Genomic DNA, 18,119 nt, shown 5'->3' on the forward strand with positions numbered 1-18,119 from the left:
TCGTTGCAGATTATGGGCTCCTAGGGCACGCAGGCTCAGTAGTTGTGGCTCACGGGCTCTAGAGCACAGGCTCAGTAGTTGTTGTGCACGGGCTTAGCTGCTTCGCGGCAACTAAGGGCTCGAACCCGTGTCCCCTGCATTGGCAGGCAGATTCTTAACCACTGTGCCACCAGGGAAGTCCCTCAGTCTTTAAAATGTATCCAGAATAGGACTATTTTTCATTCCTCTACTATTAACACTCTGATCCAAGCCACCATCACCTCTTTCATGGATTCTTGCACAAGGCTTCTAATTGCTTCCACATAGCAATCAAAGCTATTGAAACAAAAGTCAGATCATGCCATTCTTCTGTTCAGAACCCTTCAGGGACTTCTTATCTCAATTAGAGTAAAAGCCAAGGCCTTATTATAACATATAAAGCCCTGTATACTAGGAACCCTAAAGTCTCTCTGACCTCACTTCTTTTTTTTTTTTTTTAATTTTTTTTTTAAGATGTTGGGGGTAGGAGTTTATTAATTAATTTGTTTATTTTTGCTGTGTTGCGTCTTCATTTCTGTGTGAGGGCTTTCTCTAGTTGTGGCAAGTGGGGGCCACTCTTCATCGCGGTGCACGGGCCTCTCACTATGGCGGCCTCTCTTGTTGTGGAGCACAGGCTCCAGACGTGCAGGCTCAGTAGTTGTGGCTCACGGGCCCAGCCGCTCCGCGGCATGTGGGATCCTCCCAGACCAGGGCTCGAACCCATGTCCCCTGCATTAGCAGGCAGATTCTCAACCACTGCGTCACCAGGGAAGCCCCTGACCTCACTTCTTACTGCTGTCCCTTCACTCACTGCATTCTAGACCCACTGGCCTCCTTGATATTCTCAGAATACACCAGGCCCACTTCTATCTCAAGGCCTTTGTGCTTGCCATTCTCTGTGGCTAGAATGCTGTTCCCTGTATCTGGAATAATCTTATCTCTCTCTTTCTCTCTCTCTCTCTCCCCTTCTTCACATTTTTGCTCACATGTCACCTTCTCAGTGAGGTCCTTCCTGAGCACCCTGTCTAAACTTTTCACCCCACTCCAATGCTTTCTATATGTCTTCCCCACTTTATTTTTCCTCCTTAGCATTTTTGTAAGTTTCAGCACTCTATGAACTTCTTATGATAAATATGAATTATAAAATATGGGAGAAAATCCTCCAGTAAATAAGGTCAATCTCCTTCCACTTATGGTCGCAAACTTTTTCTTACCTTCACAGTACTGTTTCTGGGAACAAATATTCTATTTCTCCAATTAATCAAATGAAGATATTTTTACTTAGCTTGCAATAATTAGTGAACTATATAATGTTACTCTCCCTTGTACCTGGAGATCTGCAATGACCCCTACTGGGTTACCACATTCATTCTGGCCTCCAATTTATATCCACTCTGGAAGTGAACACATGTCATGTCGCCTGTATAAATCCCTCCAGTAGCTTACCATTGTCCTCAGGATAAAGACAAAATCCCTTCACCTGATCTGACAGGCTCCACATGGTCTGTCTCCCACCTTCCTTCCTCTCTAGCCCACTGACTGGCTTTCTGTAATGCCCCAGAGCCTTTCACAACTGATCATCTACTAGAGTGCTCTTCCTTGCCTCTTCTCTAGTCATCCTCCTTGCCCTTCAGATCACAGCCTGAGAGTCACTCCCTGTGGTAGAAAATGTAGGTATCTTATAAGTATTTCCCACCTCCCCCTTCCTTGATGACAGAGCCTGATTCCTACTATAGAGACTAAAAAATGTTGTATACTTGCTTTCCCATCAACTTGAAGCTAGCACATGGACATGTCCAAGGCCAAGCGACCTGAAATTCCTTCTGGGAAAAAAAGACTTCTGAAAAAAAGAGACACGCAATGGAAAAGGTCTCTTATCCTGCATTTGGATGCAGTTGAATGAGGACATAATGCCTAGAGCTGTGGAATCTCAGCAAAAGGAGACAGATAAGAGCCTAGTCAACAAGAAAGGATGGAAGAGCAGAGAAAGGGAAAAAATTGCTTAAGCCTACATCTGTTAGATATCCTACAACCAAAAATATTGTCACTGATGCCCTTACACAAGAATTACTTCTCTGACTTCCCTGACCATGTCAATTCCTCTTTTTATAGACCCACCTAGCACCATATCTTTCTCCTTCAGAGCACCTCCCATGCTGTGATTTTTTTTTCTTTTTCTATCTAATGCATTTTTTTTAAACATCTTTACTGGAGTATAATTGCTTTACAATGGTGTGTTAGTTTCTGCTTTATAACAAAGTGAATCAGCTATACATATACATATATCCCCATTTCTCCTCCCTCTTGCGTCTCCCTCCCACCTTCCCTATCCCACCCCTCTAGGTGGACACAAAGCACCGAGCTGATCTCCCTGTGCTATGTGGCTGCTTCCCACTAGCTATCTATTTTACATTTGGTAGTGTATATATGTCCATGCCACTCTCTCACTTCGTCCCAGCTTACCCTTCCCCCTCCCTGTGTCCTCAAGTCCATTCTCTACGTCTGCGTCTTTATTCCTGTCCTGTCGCTAGGTTCTTCAGAACCTTTTTTTTTTCCCCATATATCTGTGTTAGCATACAGTATTTGTTTTTCTCTTTCTGACTTACTTCATTCTCTATGAGAGTCTCTAGTTCCATCCACCTCACTACAAATAACTCAATTTCGTTTCTTTTTATGACTGAGTAATATCCCATTGTATATATGTGCCACATCTTCTTTATCCATTCATCTGTCGATGGACACTTAGGTTGCTTCCATATCCTGACTATTGTAAGTAGAGCTGCAATGAACATTGTGGTACATGACTCTTTTTGAATTGTGATTTTCTCAGGGTATATGCCCAGTAGTGGGATTGCTGAGTCATATGGTTTTTCTATTTTTAGTTTTTTAAGGAACTTCCATAATGTTCTCCATAGTGGTTGTATCAATTTACATTCCCACCAACAGTGCAAGAGGATTCCCTTTTCTCCACACCCTCTCCAGCATTTATTGTTTGTAGACTTTTTGATGATGGCCATTCTGACTGGTGTGAAGTGATACCTCATTGTAGTTTTGATTTGCATTTCTCTAATGATTAGTGATGTTGAGTATCCTTTCATCCTTTAATCCTTTGTTGGCAATCTGTATATCTTCTTTGGAGAAATGTCTGTTCAGGTCTTCTGCCCATTTTTGGATTGGATTGCATGCTGTGATTTTAATGGAATGTAATCATCTCTTTCTCTAGAATGTAAAGTAAGTTCTCTGAGGACAAGGGTCATATCTGTTTTTCCTAATCATTTTGCCAGTACCTAGCCTAGTTCCTGACACACAGTAGGACCCAAAGAAAGCATAGAATACATGAATGAATGAATGAATGAATGAATGAAGATAATTGGAACTTTAAAAGTGTCAAAAATCTAATAAATAAATAATAAATTTTAAAAATATGTATCAAAAATCAGGGGAGAGAGCCTTTTCTTTTTGCTATTTTTGCTCATAAAAAGCTTGTACAAATTGCTTTTAAGGGATTTTTCACTCGGGTCTACAGATCTTATTGGTTTCTAATATTTCATCTTTGATCAAGTGCCATTTCCTGAAGACCTTCGTGGGATGTTAGGGGTAGGGGCCCAGTGTTGCTGGCAAAAGACCTGAAACCATAAATCTACCACTTATTAGGCTTGCATTTAAAAAAAGAATTTTAATAACCCCTTTCATTTCCTTATTTCTCACATTTCAAATACAGGATATAGGCCTGAGCTTGGAATACAAATAATTTGCTGTGTGCATTTATTTTTTTAACAATTTCACCCAAACCATAGGTTCTACCACTAGGCTTAATAAATATCTAGGTCCAAATACTATTTTATTACTTCAAATAGGAGTATTAAAATATGAATTGATTTTACTTTTTGCTTGCATTTCAAGCATGGTGGCCAAAAGAAACATTTAGTTTAGTCTTTCTGAGGCCATGTGAAATTTACAGTGGATCTGAAGTTGTCTGGTTTTAATTTTTTCCCTTTACACATGGGTCTTCAATAAAGCATCCAGAAGAAAATAAATTAAAACCAGACATTTCTATCAGAAGTTTCACATGCAATCACTATAGACATGAAAAAATTCCACCATCATTTATTGGCTACAAACTAATATTTTAAATCACATTTTATTTCTCACTGCTAATTTAATTGAAAATCTTGAATTAATACCTTATTACCTTATAAAATTATTATGACATCTGGCAGGGTTGCTGAGGCTTTGGCAACAAATGAAATAATTTCTATCTATAGTGAAGAAATACCACTTGAAATTATTTTTGGAAATCAAAGGATACAAACAATCAAAATTCAAAAAAATTGGAGGAATTTTCCCACATAAATTTGATCACATGCCCCATCACAATCTGGAGTTCCAATCCGAAATTTTCAACTGTTTATGGGTCATTCTCAAACTTAACATGAAGAAAACCAAACAAATTATATTTCTTCCCTTTCTTTCACCCAGAGCAAATCTGTCTGTCCCATTCAGTATTCTCTGTCTTGACAAAATACTCCTATCTTTCTTCCAATATAGGATGTCATCAACTGTAAAATACATCGTTATTTTCTGTACTATTAAGTACAAAAAAATGCAACAATTAAACCATGACACAATACCAACTATATTATATATCCTGATTTCAGAGAGGTAAAATATAGGGAAATGCACATTTTAGAAGCAAAGAAATATACTAACCTATTTCCTCCTCTTTTTCATTAGTAATAGAAGCCGTTATTTATTGGTCTCTGGAATAAAGATTTTATTTTATTGCTAGGAATAACCATGTAACAAGTTCTGACCAAAGAAGCGTAAGAAAAAAGTATCATGTGACAATTTCTGGGAAACCTCCTTTAAACATAGATAGTAGTTGTACCGCTTTGCCCCGCCCTCCCCCTTTTTCTTTATTTCTTCTATCACCCTGCTATGTAGATGCAAATGTGAAGACTCAGACCATGAAAACAAGAGCCCTGTGATGAGCAAATAATGAGGTGGAAGGAGCCTGGATACTCCAACCATCCTTTGATTCCATAAGAACTGCCGACCCATTGATCCTATCACCACTCCCTTGATGGTGGCTCTCCCCCCTTATCCAGATTAAGTTCCACGGCCAATTATTATGAATATTTTCTTGCTTACACTCACAACTCCCTTGCCCCTCTCTCTATTTCCTTTTTTTTTTTTTTTTTTTTTTTTTTTTTGCCGTACGCGGGCGTCTCACTGTTGTGGCCTCTCCCGTTGCAGAGCACAGGCTCCGGACGCGCAGGCTCAGCAGCCATGGCTCACGGGCCCAGCCGCTCCGCGGCATGTGGGATCCTCCCGGACCGGGGCACGAACCCTTGTCCCCTGCATTGGCAGGTGGACTCTCAACCACTGCGCCACCAGGGAAGCCCTCTCTATTTCTTATACTCAGCAAAACTGCCACCTAAGTTAAACTCACCTGTCTTTCTATCCTGTCCCTGCACACAACTGAACACAACTGGGGAAAAGCACCAACCTATACTGATTTGTCTCACTTTATCACAAACCTCAAGTTGGCTCTTAATGTTACTTGCCAATCATATTAAACTTTCCTATGTTCTATATTCATGTATTTTTAACCCATTTACTCTTTTACACCTTCTTCTTTCTCCTCAAACCTCTGTTACCTCTTCTCCTGTCCTCACTTCTTGCTGGTGACTTTCCAGCTTCACTGAGAAATTTCATTAATCAGAAGAGCCATTCTCCAGATACCCATCAACATATCACTTATCAGCAGCTGCACCTACATACTCTGCCTTCCCTTGGTTATCAGAGATGAACTATCCCTGCCCCTATCTAAAGATGATCCTCGACTTGTGCACTAGATCCATCCTGAATCACCTACCTGAGGACATTGCCCCAGTAATTCTGTCTCTTCTCTTCTACACAATAAATATTTCACTATATCCTGGAGCATCCTTCTCAGTTCCCAAGCATGTCGCCATTTCTCCCATTTTCAAAAACAACACTTATCTTGACTCAATTTATCCCACCAACTATTGCCACATCTCTGAAACAATTTTCTAAATAGTTGTCTCTATACACTGTCTGCAATTCTCCTATTCTCTCAATGCTTTGATTCCACTAAAACTGTTCTTTCAAAATCACCAATATCCTCCATGTTGTTAAGGCCAATTATCAATTCTCAGACTTCATGTCATTTGACACATTGATTTCTCATCTCTCAATACACTTGCTTCACTTGCTTTCCAGGACACCATACTGTCCTGGTTTTCCTCCCATTTCATTTATATGCTCTTTCTCAGACTCCAGTTCCTGATTCCTCCTTCTCTCCCAAACTTGTTAATGTTGGGGTGTTCTAGGACTCAATCCTCGGTCTTCTCTTCTTCTCCCTTGACAACCTCATTCAGCCCCATAGCTTTTAAATGTCATCTATTTACCAATAGCTCCCAAACCTTTATCTCCAGCTTTGTCTTTTATCATGAATTAAAGATTTGTATTTCCACTTATTTACTTGATTTTCTCACTTAGGTGTTTAATAGATATCACCAGCTAAAAATGTCCAAAACTGAATTCTTGATCTCCCCCCCAAATCTGATAGCCTTCCCCATCCTAACTAATGGCAGCCTTATCCTTTTAGTTGTTCAAGCTAAAAACTATGGAGTTATCCTTAACTCCCTTCTCTCTCTTTGGAACACTAGTTCTGAAACATCTTGGAATATTTCTGGAAGATGATTCCACATTACAGACTGGCCACAAAGTCCCTCTACATGAGATTCAAGAACAGTTGAACAACTGTTCAATGTCCATTGACATTGGAAGAGGTCCAGAAGAACCTAAGGAAAATAAATTTGTGTAGCTGTTAGAGAAACACAGGCAGATAACTTCTCACTGCCATGCCAGAAGACTTCTGGTCACTTTGTATATTCCTAGCTAGACATTGCAACATCATTACAGTCCTCCTTCACTCCTCTCTTTCTCTCTCACCCTAATAAATTCCTTTGGCTCTGCCTTCAAAGTATGACTATAATATAATCACTTCTCACTACCTCTATTGCTAGCTCACAGGTCCAAGCTACCATCATCTCTTGCCTAGAATGCTGCTAGAGTCTTTGAGCATGACTTCCTTTTGTCTCTGTCCCCTATAGTATATTCTCAACACAGTTGCCACAATGGTCCTTTTAAAATATCAGGCAATTCATGATATGCCCTTGATCGAAACCCTCCATCAGAGATGATCGGGCTCCATGACCTCTCCTACCTCACCTACTAGTATTCTCTCTTTCACTCTGCTCTTTTCTTCAACATACCAGGCATTTTCTCACCATAGGACCTTTGCGTTGATTGTTCCTCCTGCCTGGAATTCACTCCCCCCCATGTATCAACATGGCTAACTCCCTCCTCTCATAAGTCTTTGATCAAATGTCACCTTTCAAGGAGGCTTTCCTTGACATACATATCAGTCAATGTCCTGCCAGGAAAACAGAAACCACTGTTTCAAACAGAGGAAATTTAATTCAGGGAATTGTTTACACAGGTGATGGAATTGCTGAGGAGCCAAACAAGGGAGATTATGAGACAACTCAGATATCAGAATCAGCAGGAGCTGCTGTCACCCCTAGGGCTAAGGACCACAGGAAATAAGTGGTGTGACCAGAGCTCCAAAGCTGGGGTGACCCATGGGCTTTGAAACCATAGCAAGGGAGGCTGAGTAGGAGCTGGGACCAGGGAGGGAGAGATAATCCAACAGGAACTGGAACAGAATGATGGAAAAAGTGCCAGACATCAACCCCCAAGCTGGAGAGGGGAGGCAGATAAATATCCAACTTGCCCTCCAGTCTGCCAGTACCTCCCATTAACTGAACCCACCTGGAAGCTCGAAGTCAAGAGAACCTGGGAGAGGTTGTTCCTTATGAAATGGCAGAGCAGGGAAGTCAAGGAAGAAATCTAAGAGAAGCTGGAAAAAGTTCAGCATACCACACTTCTACAATTTCAAGATCCCAAACCCCACATCTACCACACACTCCCCCTTACCCTGCTCTATGGTCTTGTCTATCAGGATTCCTAGTTGGAAGGAACAGAAACCTATTGTGACTTTAGAAGAGGAAATTGTTGAAAACATGTGGGGTAGCAGATAGAATCACAGGAGGCCTGGAGAACTGAGCTCAATTAAAAAGGGGCAGTAGCACAGAAAACTAGGCAGAAAGCAGGACCAAAACAAAACATGCCGCAGAAACTAGCCCACTGAGGACCCTACCATGGCCACGATAGATACAGATGCACAGCTGTTTTGTATATCACTGGAGACTAGATCCCACTGCTGGAACCATGGCCACTGCTGTTCATGAAAACTGGGTATCACTGCCATTAGTACTGCCACTAGTACTGCCACCTGTCTCCGTAATGGATTCTCCACTGCCCTGGGCTCTTGGTCTCAATGACTTCCTCTCCAAAATCCAGGGCAAATGTGTCTGAATGCCTGAATCTGAGTCACATGCTTATATCCTAGCTGCACAGAGGGCTGGGAAAGGGTATGTGTTATTTTCAGATTTCTTGGTGAAAGGCAGTCTCCACCTTTTATAAATATTCAGAAGGTAGTAATTTCCCAAACATACAAAGGAGATTTACAGCCTGAGCAGCCAAAAAAATTATAAGCATTCATTGTATCTTTGTATGTATCCAAAACTACTGTGAATTTTCTCTCTTGGATACCCTTTATACCATCTTATCCCTTTAGAAATGTCTAGTGCGAACTTCAAGATCCAACTCAGTTTCTTTTTTCATTTGAAGTCACCCCTCCCCCCACCATGCAAAGGGTAGATATCAGTCTTTCTTTATGCCACCACTCTACCTTGTACAAATTTCTGCTATGGCACTACTAAAAATTAAAAAGTAAATCTTACGAACCTACTCTGTACTGGATAATGTGCTAAGTGCTTTACATGTTTCATTTAATCTTAATCAGCCCTATGAAGTACTACATTTTCTTTCTGTTGCATGTGCGAATATTGCACTTTACAGAGGACAAAGTAATTTGCACAACATGGATACTACTAGAAAGTGACAAAAACAACATATGAAGCCTAGTCCATCGCATTCCAGAATCTAAATTCTTTTTTTTTAACATCTTTATTGGAGTATAATTGCTTTACAATGTTGTGTTAGTTGCTGCTATATAACCAAGTGAATCAACTATACGCATATATATATCCCCATATCTCCTCCCTTGCGTCTCCCTCACACCCTCCCTTTCCCACCCCTCTAGGTAGATACAAAGGACCAAGCTGATCTCCCTGTGTTATGTGGCTGCTTCCCACTAGCTATCTATTTTACATTTGGTAGTGTATATATGTCCATGCCACTCTCTCACTTCGTCCCAGCTTACCCTCCCCCTCCCTGTGTCCTCAAGTCCATTCTCTACATCTGTGTCTTTATTCCTGTCCTGTCACTAGGTTCTTCAAAACCATGGGGGTTTTTTTAGATTCCATATATACGTGTTAACATATGGTATTTGTTTTTCTCTTTCTGACTTACTTCACTCTGTATGACAGATTCTAGGTCCATCCACCTCACTACAAATAACTCAGTTTCATTTCTTTTTATGGCTGAGTAATATTCCATTGTATATATGTGCCACATCTTCTTTATCCATTCATCTGTCGATGAACACTTAGGTTGCTTCCATGTCCTGGTTATTGTAAATAGTGCTGCAATGAACATTGTGGTACATGACTCTTATTGAATTATGGTTTTCTCAGGGTGTGTGCCCAGTAGTGGGATTGCTGGGTTGTATGGTAGTTCTATTTTTAGTTTTTTAAGGAGCCTCCATACTGTTCTCCATAGTGGCTGTATCAATTTACATTCCCACCAACATTACAAGAGGGTTCCCTTTTCTCCACACCCTCTCCAGCACTTCTTGTTTGTAGATTTTTTGATGATGGGCATTCTGGCCAGTGTAAGGTAATACCACATTGTAGTTTTGATTTGCATTTCTTTAATGATTAGTGATGTTGAGCATCCTTTCATGTATTTGTTGGCAATCTGTATATTTTCTTTGGAGAAATGTCTATTTGGGTCTTCTGCCCATTTTTGGATTGCGTTGTTTGTTTTTTTTATATTGAGCTGCATGAATTGCTTGTATATTTTGGAGATCAATCCTTTGTCAGTTGCTTCATTTGCAAGTATTTTCTCCCATTCTGAGGAGAAATGTTTTTTTGTCTCATGTTTTCCTTCACTGTGCAAAAGCTTTTAAATTTCATTAGGTCCCATTTGTTTATTTTTATTTTTATTTCCATTTCTCTAGGAGGTGGGTAAAAAAGGATCTTGCTGTGATTTATGTCAAAGAGTGTTCTGCCTATGAGTTCCTCTAAGAGTTTTATAGTGTCTGGCCTTACATTTAGGTCTTTAATCCATTTTGAGTTTATTTTTGTGTATGGTGTTAGGGAGTGTTCTAATTTCATTCTTTTACACGTAGCTGTCCAGTTTTCCCAGCACCACTTATTGAAGAGGCTGTCTTTTCTCTATTGTATATTCTTGCCTCCTTTCTCAAAGATAAAGTGACCATATGTGCATGGGGTTATCTCTGGGCTCTCTATCCTGTTCCATTGATCTCTGTTTCTGTTTTTGTGTTTTTTCTTTGTAGTATAGTCTGAAGTCAGGCAACCTGATTCCTCCAGCTCCATTTTTCTTTCTAAAGATTGTTTTGGCTATTGGGGGTCTTTTGTGTTTCCATACAAATTGTGAAATTTTTTATTGTAGTTCTGTGAAAAATGATGTTGGTTATTTGATAGGGATTGCATTGAATCTGTAGATTGTTTTGGGTAGTGTAATGATTTTCACAATATTGATTCTTCCAATCCAAGAACATAGTATATCTCTCCATCTATTTGTATCATTTTTAATTTCTTTCATCAGTGTCTTATAGTTTTCTGCATACAGGTCTTTTGTCTCCTTAGATAGGTTTATTCCTAGGTATTTTATTCTTTCTGTTACAATGGGAAATGGGAGTGTTTCCTTAATTTCTCTTTCATATTTTTCATCATTAGTATATAGGAATGCAAGAGATTTGTGTGCATTAATTTTGTATCCTGAAACTTTACCAAATTCATTGATTAGCTCTAGTAGTTTTCTGGTGACATCTTTAGGATTCTCTTATAGTATCATGTCATCTGCAAAGAGTGACAGTTTTATTTCTTCTTTTCCAATTTGGATTCCCTTAATTTCTTTTTCTTCTCTGATTGCTTTGGCTAAAACTTCCAAAACTATTTTGAATAATAGTGGTGAGAGTGGGCAACCTTGTCTTGTTCCTGATCTTAGTGGAAATGGTTTCAGTTTTTCACCATTGAGAATGATGTTGGCTGTGCATTTGTGTTATATGGCCTTTATTATGTTGAGGTAGGTTTACTCTATGCCTACTTTCTGGAGGGTTTTTATCATAAATGGGTGTTGAGTTTTGTCAAAAGCTTTTGCTGCATCTATTGAGATGATCATATGGTTTTTCTCCTTCAATTTGTTAGTATGGTTTATCACATTAATTGAATTGTGTATATTGAAGAATACTTGCATTCCTGGGATAAAACCCACTTGATCATGGTGTATGATCCTTTTAATGTGCTGTTGGAATCTGTTTGCTAGTATTTTATTGATGATTTTTGCATCTAGTTCATCAGTGATATTGGTCTGTGGTTTTCTTTCTTTGTGACATCTTTGTCTGGTTTTGGTATCAGGGTGATGGTGGCCTCGTAGAATGAGTTGGGGAGTATTCCTCCCTCTGCTATATTTTGGAAGAGTTTGAGAATGATAGGTGTTAGCTCTTCTCTAAATGTTTGATAGAATTTGTCTGTGAAACCATCTGCTCCTGAGCTTTTCTTTGTTGGAAGATTTTAAATCACAGTCTCAATTTCAGTGCCTGTGATTGGTCTGTTTATATTTTCTATTTCTTTCTTGTTCAGTCTTGGAAGGTTGTGCTTTTCTAAGAATGTGTCCATTTCTTCCAGGTTGTCCATTTTACTGGCATATAGTTGCTTGTAGTTATCTCTCATGATCCTTTGTATTTCTGTAGTGTCAGTTGTTACTTCTTATTTTTCATTTCCAATTCTATGGATTTGAGTCTTCTCCCTTTTTCTCCTTGATGAGTCTGGCTAATGGTTTATCAATTTTGTTTATCTTCTCAAAGAACTAGCTTTTAGTTTTATTGATCTTTGCTATTGTTTCCTTCATTTCTTTTCCATTTATTTCTGATCTGATCTTTATGATTCTTTCCTTCTGCTAACTTTAGTGGGGTTTTTTGTTCTTCTTTCTCTAATTGCTTTAGGTGTAAAGTTAGGTTGCTTATTTGAGATGTTTCTTGTTCTTTGAGGTAGGATTGTATTGCTATAAACTTCCCTCTTTGAACTGCTTTTGCTGCATCCCATAGGTTTTGGGTCATTGGGTTTTCATTGTCATTTGTTTCTAGGTATTTTTTGATTTCCTCTTTGATTTCTTCAGTGACCACTTGGTTATTTAGTAGTGTATGGTTTAGCCTCCATGTGTTTGTATGTTTTACAGATTTTTTCCCTGTAATTGATATCTTGTCTCATAGTGTTGTGGTCGGAAAATATACTTGATACAATTTCAATTTTCTTAAATTTACCAAGGCTTGATTTGTGACCCAAGCTATGATCTATCCTGGGGAATGTTCCATGACCACTTGAGAAGAAAGTGTATTCTGTTGTTTTTGGATCGAATGTCCTATAAATATCAATTAATTCCATCTTGTTTAATGTATCATTTAAAGCTTGTGTTTCCTTATATATTTTCATTTTCATCTGTCCATTGGTGAAAGTGAGGTGTTAAAGTCCCCTATTATTATTGTGTTACTGTCAATTTCCCGTTTTATGGCTGTTAACATTTGCCTTATGTATTGGGGTGCTCCTATTTTGGGTGCATAAATATTTACAATTTTTATATCATCTTCTTGGATTGAACCCTTGATCATTATGTAGTGTCCTTCTTTGTCTCTTGTAATAGTCTTTATTATTATTATTATTATTATATATTTTTTGTGGTACACGGGTCTCTCACTGCTGTGGCCTCTCCCGTTACGGAGCACAGGCTCTGGACGCGCAGGCCCAGCAGCCATGGCCTACGGGCCTAGCCGCTCCGCGGCATGTGGGATCTTCCCAGACCGGGGCATGAACCCGTGTCCCCTGCATTGACAGGCGGACTCTCAACCACTGCGCCACCAGGGAAGCCCCAATAGTCTTTATTTTAAAGTCTGTTTTGTCTGATATGAGAATTGCTACTCCAGCTTTCTTTTGATTTCTATTTTCATGGAATATCTTTTTCCATCCCCTCACTTTCAGTCTGTATGCATCCCTAGGTCTGAAGTGGGTCTCTTGTAGACAGCATATATACGGGTTTTGTTTTTGTATCCATTAAGCCAGTCTATGTCTTTTGGTTGGAGCATTTAACCCATTTACATTTAAGGTAGCTATCAATATGTATGCTCCTATTACCATTTACTTAATTGTTTTGTTTTTGTTTTTGTAGGCCTTTTCCTTCTCTTGTGTTTCTTGCCTAGAGAATTTCCTTTAGCATTTTTTGTAGAGCTGGTTTGGTGGTGTTGAATCCTCTTAGCTTTTGCTTGTCTGTAAAGGTTTTAATTTCTCCATCAAATCTGAACGAGATCCTTGCTGGGTAGAGTAATCTTGGTTGTAGGTTTTTCTCCTTCATCACTTTAAATATGTCCTGCCACTCCCTTCGGGCTTGCAGAGTTTCTGCTGAATGATTGGCTGTTAACCTTATGGGGATTCCTTTATATGTTATTTGTTGCTTTTCCCTTGCTGCTTTTAATATTTTTTCTTTGTATTTAATTTTTGATAGTTTGAATAATATGTGTCTTGGGGTGTTTCTCCTTGGATTTATCCTGTATGGGACTCTCTGCACTTCCTGGACTTGATTGACTATTTCCTTTCCCATATTAGGGAAGTTTTCAACTATAATCTCTTCAAATACTTTCTCAGTCCCTTTCTTTTCTCTTCTTCTTCCTGGACCCCTATAATTCAAATGTTGGTGCATTTAATGTTGTCCCAGAGGTCTCTGAGACTGTCATCAATTCTTTTCATTCTTTTTTCTTTATTCTGCTCTGTGGTAGTTATTTCCACTATTTTGTCTTCCAGGTCACTTATCCGTTCTTCTGCCTCAGTTATTCTGCTATTGATTCCTTCTAGAGAATTTTTAATTTTCATTTTTTTGTGTTGTTCATCATTGTTTGTTTGCTCTTTTAGTTCTTTAGTTCATCATTGTTTGTTTGCCTTTAGTTCTTCTAGGTCCTTGTTAAACATTTCTTGTATTTTCTCCATTCTATTTCCAAGATTTTGGATTATCTTTACTATCATTATTCTGAATTCTTTTTGAGGTGGCCTGCCTATTTCCTCTTCATTTGTTTTTTCTGGTGGGTTTTCACTTTGCTCCTTCATCTGCTATATTTCTCTGTCTTCTCATTTTGCTTAACTTACTGGGGTCTCCTTTTCTAAGGCTGCAAGTTCGTAGTTCCCGTTGTTTTTGGTGTCTGCCCCCAGTGGGTAAGGTTGGTTCAGTGGGTTGTGTAGGCTTCCTGGTAGAGGGGACTGGTGCTTGTGTTCTGGTGGATGAGGTTGGATCTTGTCTTTCTGGTGGGCTGGACCATGTCCACCGATGTGTTTTGGGGTGTCTGTGAACTTATTATGATTTTAGGCAGCCTCTCTGCTAATGGGTAGGGTTGTGTTCCTGTCTTCCTAGTTGTTTGGCATAGGGTGTCCAGCATTGTAGCTTGCTGGTCGTTGAGTGGAGCTAGGTCTTTGCGTTGAGATGGAGATCTCTGGGAGAGCTTTCACTGTCTAATATTACATGTGGCCGGGAGGTCTCTTGTGGACCAGTGTCCTGAACTTGGCTCTCCCACCTCAGAGACTCAGGCCTGATACCCGGCTGGAGCACCAAGACCCTGTCAGCCACACGGCTGGGTACGTGGCGAGTTTCTTGACTTTTGGGAAGTCTGAGGTCTTCTGCCAGCTTTCAGTAGGTGTTCTGTAGGAGTTGTTCCACATGTAGATGTATTTTTGATGTATTTGTGGAGAGGAAGGTGATCTCCATATCTTACTCCTCCGCCATCTTGAAGATCTCTCTCAGAATCTAAATTTTTAACCACACAAGAGATATACTGCTTTTAAAAAGTGTTCACATAGAACCAAGAGTGGCAAAATGTTGATAATTGTTGAAACTGGCTAGTGATTACATGGGAATTTATTATACTACCCTGATATTTTAAAAACATTAAAACCCATAAACACACATCCTACTCAATTTTTTTTTCTGGAGTATTTTAAAACAAATCTTGGACATCCCATCATATATTTTACTTGTTAATCAACAGAAATTTATAAAGTTCACACTACAATCCCAGCATTAAAATTATTCAGTTATGCTCAATTCCTACTTAGTATTTTCCTAGTACCAAATTCCTATGAAAGAAGAATCAGATTGGTCCATCTTGGGTCAGATCTCCACCCTGCCAATCAGCTGGGCTGGGTGGCCATGTTACATGGACTAGAGATGGCTGCCTTTGCCCATCCCTTCAGAAGAGCCAAATTCTGAAGGAAAGTGTGTGAGCCAGGTAGATATCCCAACTTTTGCCTAAGAAATATAGGCTTTATTTTCCTCCTGAACCCATAAAAGAAAATAAAAACTTAAAATATGTTTTTACAATAAATACAATTCATTTTCTTGATCATAAATAAGGCTGACTGTATAGTAATTTGTGAATCAAATAACATTTATCTCTGGTACATTTAATTTCCTTGTGTTAGTTAAAATAATGCTGACTGCTTTAACAAATAAACCCTAAGTTCTCAGAAGCTCGTCAAAATAAAAGTTTATTTCCCACATATCAGTAAAATAAGGTGTTCCCAGTGAGACCAGGGACCCAGGCTCCACTCTTCTCAAGATCCGTAGGGAACTTTGCCTTCAATAGGTGGATGAGAAAAGATACCATGCAGATAATGTGGAAAGTTTTTAATGGATCAGACTTGGAAGTGGCATACATCACTTTTCCCACATTCCATTGGTCATAATTCAGTCATACAGTTACACTTAACTGAAAGGGGAATTCTGGGAATAGTATCATATCTATGTACTCTGAAGGAAAAGGAAATGGACTTTGGTTAACACATAAATGTCTCTAGCCCAGTTTGCTTTTTTTTGTTCTTTTTTTAATTTGCCAGAGTTCCCTGTATGTTTTTTCTTTTTATTTATTTATTTATTTGCTGAGTTTCTCTAGTTGTGGTGAGCAGGGGCTACTGTTCGTTGAGGTGTGCAGGCTTCTCACTGTGGTGGCTCCTCTTGTTGCGGAGCACGGGCTCTAGGCACGCCGGCTTCACTAGTTATAACATTGCAGGCTCAGTAGTTGTGGCACACGGGCTGTGTTGCTCCGCAGCATGTGAGATCTACCGAGACCAGGGATCGAACCTGTGTCCCCTGCATTGGCAGGTGGATTCTCAACCACTGCACCACCAGGGAAGCCCCCCAGTCTGCTCTTCTGATCACCAAATATCTTTTCTCCATAGATACATATGAAGTATGCCCTTCTTGGGAACTGCCCAGTTTTTACTGCTTGCTCTCAACATGCAAGTTTGGGCTTTTAATTGTGTTTGATAGTTCAATTCCTTCAAAATCATAGTAGATTTCTGATTGATGTATTTTTAGTTCCATATGTCAGTAACCACACCTATAGATATAACTCTCAAGCCTCATTTATTTTTTGCCTCCTTGCCTTTTATGATAAATACTGTTTCAGTTAAATGCAGCTACTGAGTGACCCAACCTAGTTCCTTGTGGGGCAGAGATAATACATCCATCCCTCTGAGCTATTTCACAATTACACAATCATGAGTAGGTAAATGGTTGTGTTTTAATCTACTAATTTTGGGATTGTTACACAGCAGTAGATAACTACATAATGCAATGCCTTTTTTTTTCTCTTATCTAGCCAGCTACCTTCAGGGCACCTGAACTTTGGTTAGGAAGACTACATCTGTAATCTGATTTTTGCCAAAATGAGTCATAATAATACTATCAGTATTTAGGCAGAAACAAGAGACATAAACCATGATTATCCTGGGAAAACTGGAACATACAGTTGCTGTGTAGCCCTTTTTTGCTGAAAACTTTTTTTTCAGTCTTTTTTCCTATTCCATAGGATTTAGAAGCAGTTGACTTTTCCAATCCTTTGAGGAACTAAGTTTCTGGACTGTCTTTATTCCCTTTCATCTCTGTTTGGAAACTGTGATTTTTTTGCCGAGTACATCAGTTTCTGTGATAGCTTGCTGAAAGCAGTTACCCCTACTTTTTCCAGTCACTTTCACTAGTGCTACAGGTTCAGAGGTTATATGGTCTTCCTCTTGTAACAGGGAAGAACTTTTTGTATTCTATTACAAGTTAATCACTAAATGGATGTTGCCTATAAGCTTAACTTGTACATAATGGCCCATCTCTGGGAACCCTGCCTGCCTCCCAGGTAATGAACATTAAGCTAAAATACCTTTGTTTATTTCACAGGAAACATCTTGACCAAACCCATCTGTGAATGACTACAGGGAGGAAGAAATTAACATATACCCTCCAGAGGCGACCAGAACCAGGAAATGTTTGACTTTACACCTTCCCTTTTAGTATAAAAGAAGGCTGAATTCTAACTCAGGCAAGATGTTTCTTTGTGGCACGAGTCCATCATCTTTTTGGTTTGCTGGCTTTCCGAATAAAGTTGTTATTCCTTGCCCTAACAACTCATCTCTCGATGTACTGGCCTGACATGTGGGGAGCGGTAACACTTTAAACTATCATTGAAGACAGTTTTATCATATGTTTTGCTTCTAGGCATTATGATCCTCTATCTTTCCAGCCTCCAATATCAGTTTCCTTACTGCTTGATGCTCAACCACTAAACCCATGTCACAAATGTAGAGTTGTCATTTTCAGCCGTACTCCACTTCCAGTATGAAAAATGCAATGGATTAAAAAACAATATTTATTTCTTTATTAAAAACAATAAATATTTCTTCATATATTTATTTCTAACTCATGTAAAGTCCAAT

The sequence above is a fragment of the Hyperoodon ampullatus genome (genome assembly GCF_949752795.1).
Source record: "Hyperoodon ampullatus genome assembly, chromosome: 4".
NCBI lineage: Eukaryota > Metazoa > Chordata > Mammalia > Artiodactyla > Ziphiidae > Hyperoodon > Hyperoodon ampullatus.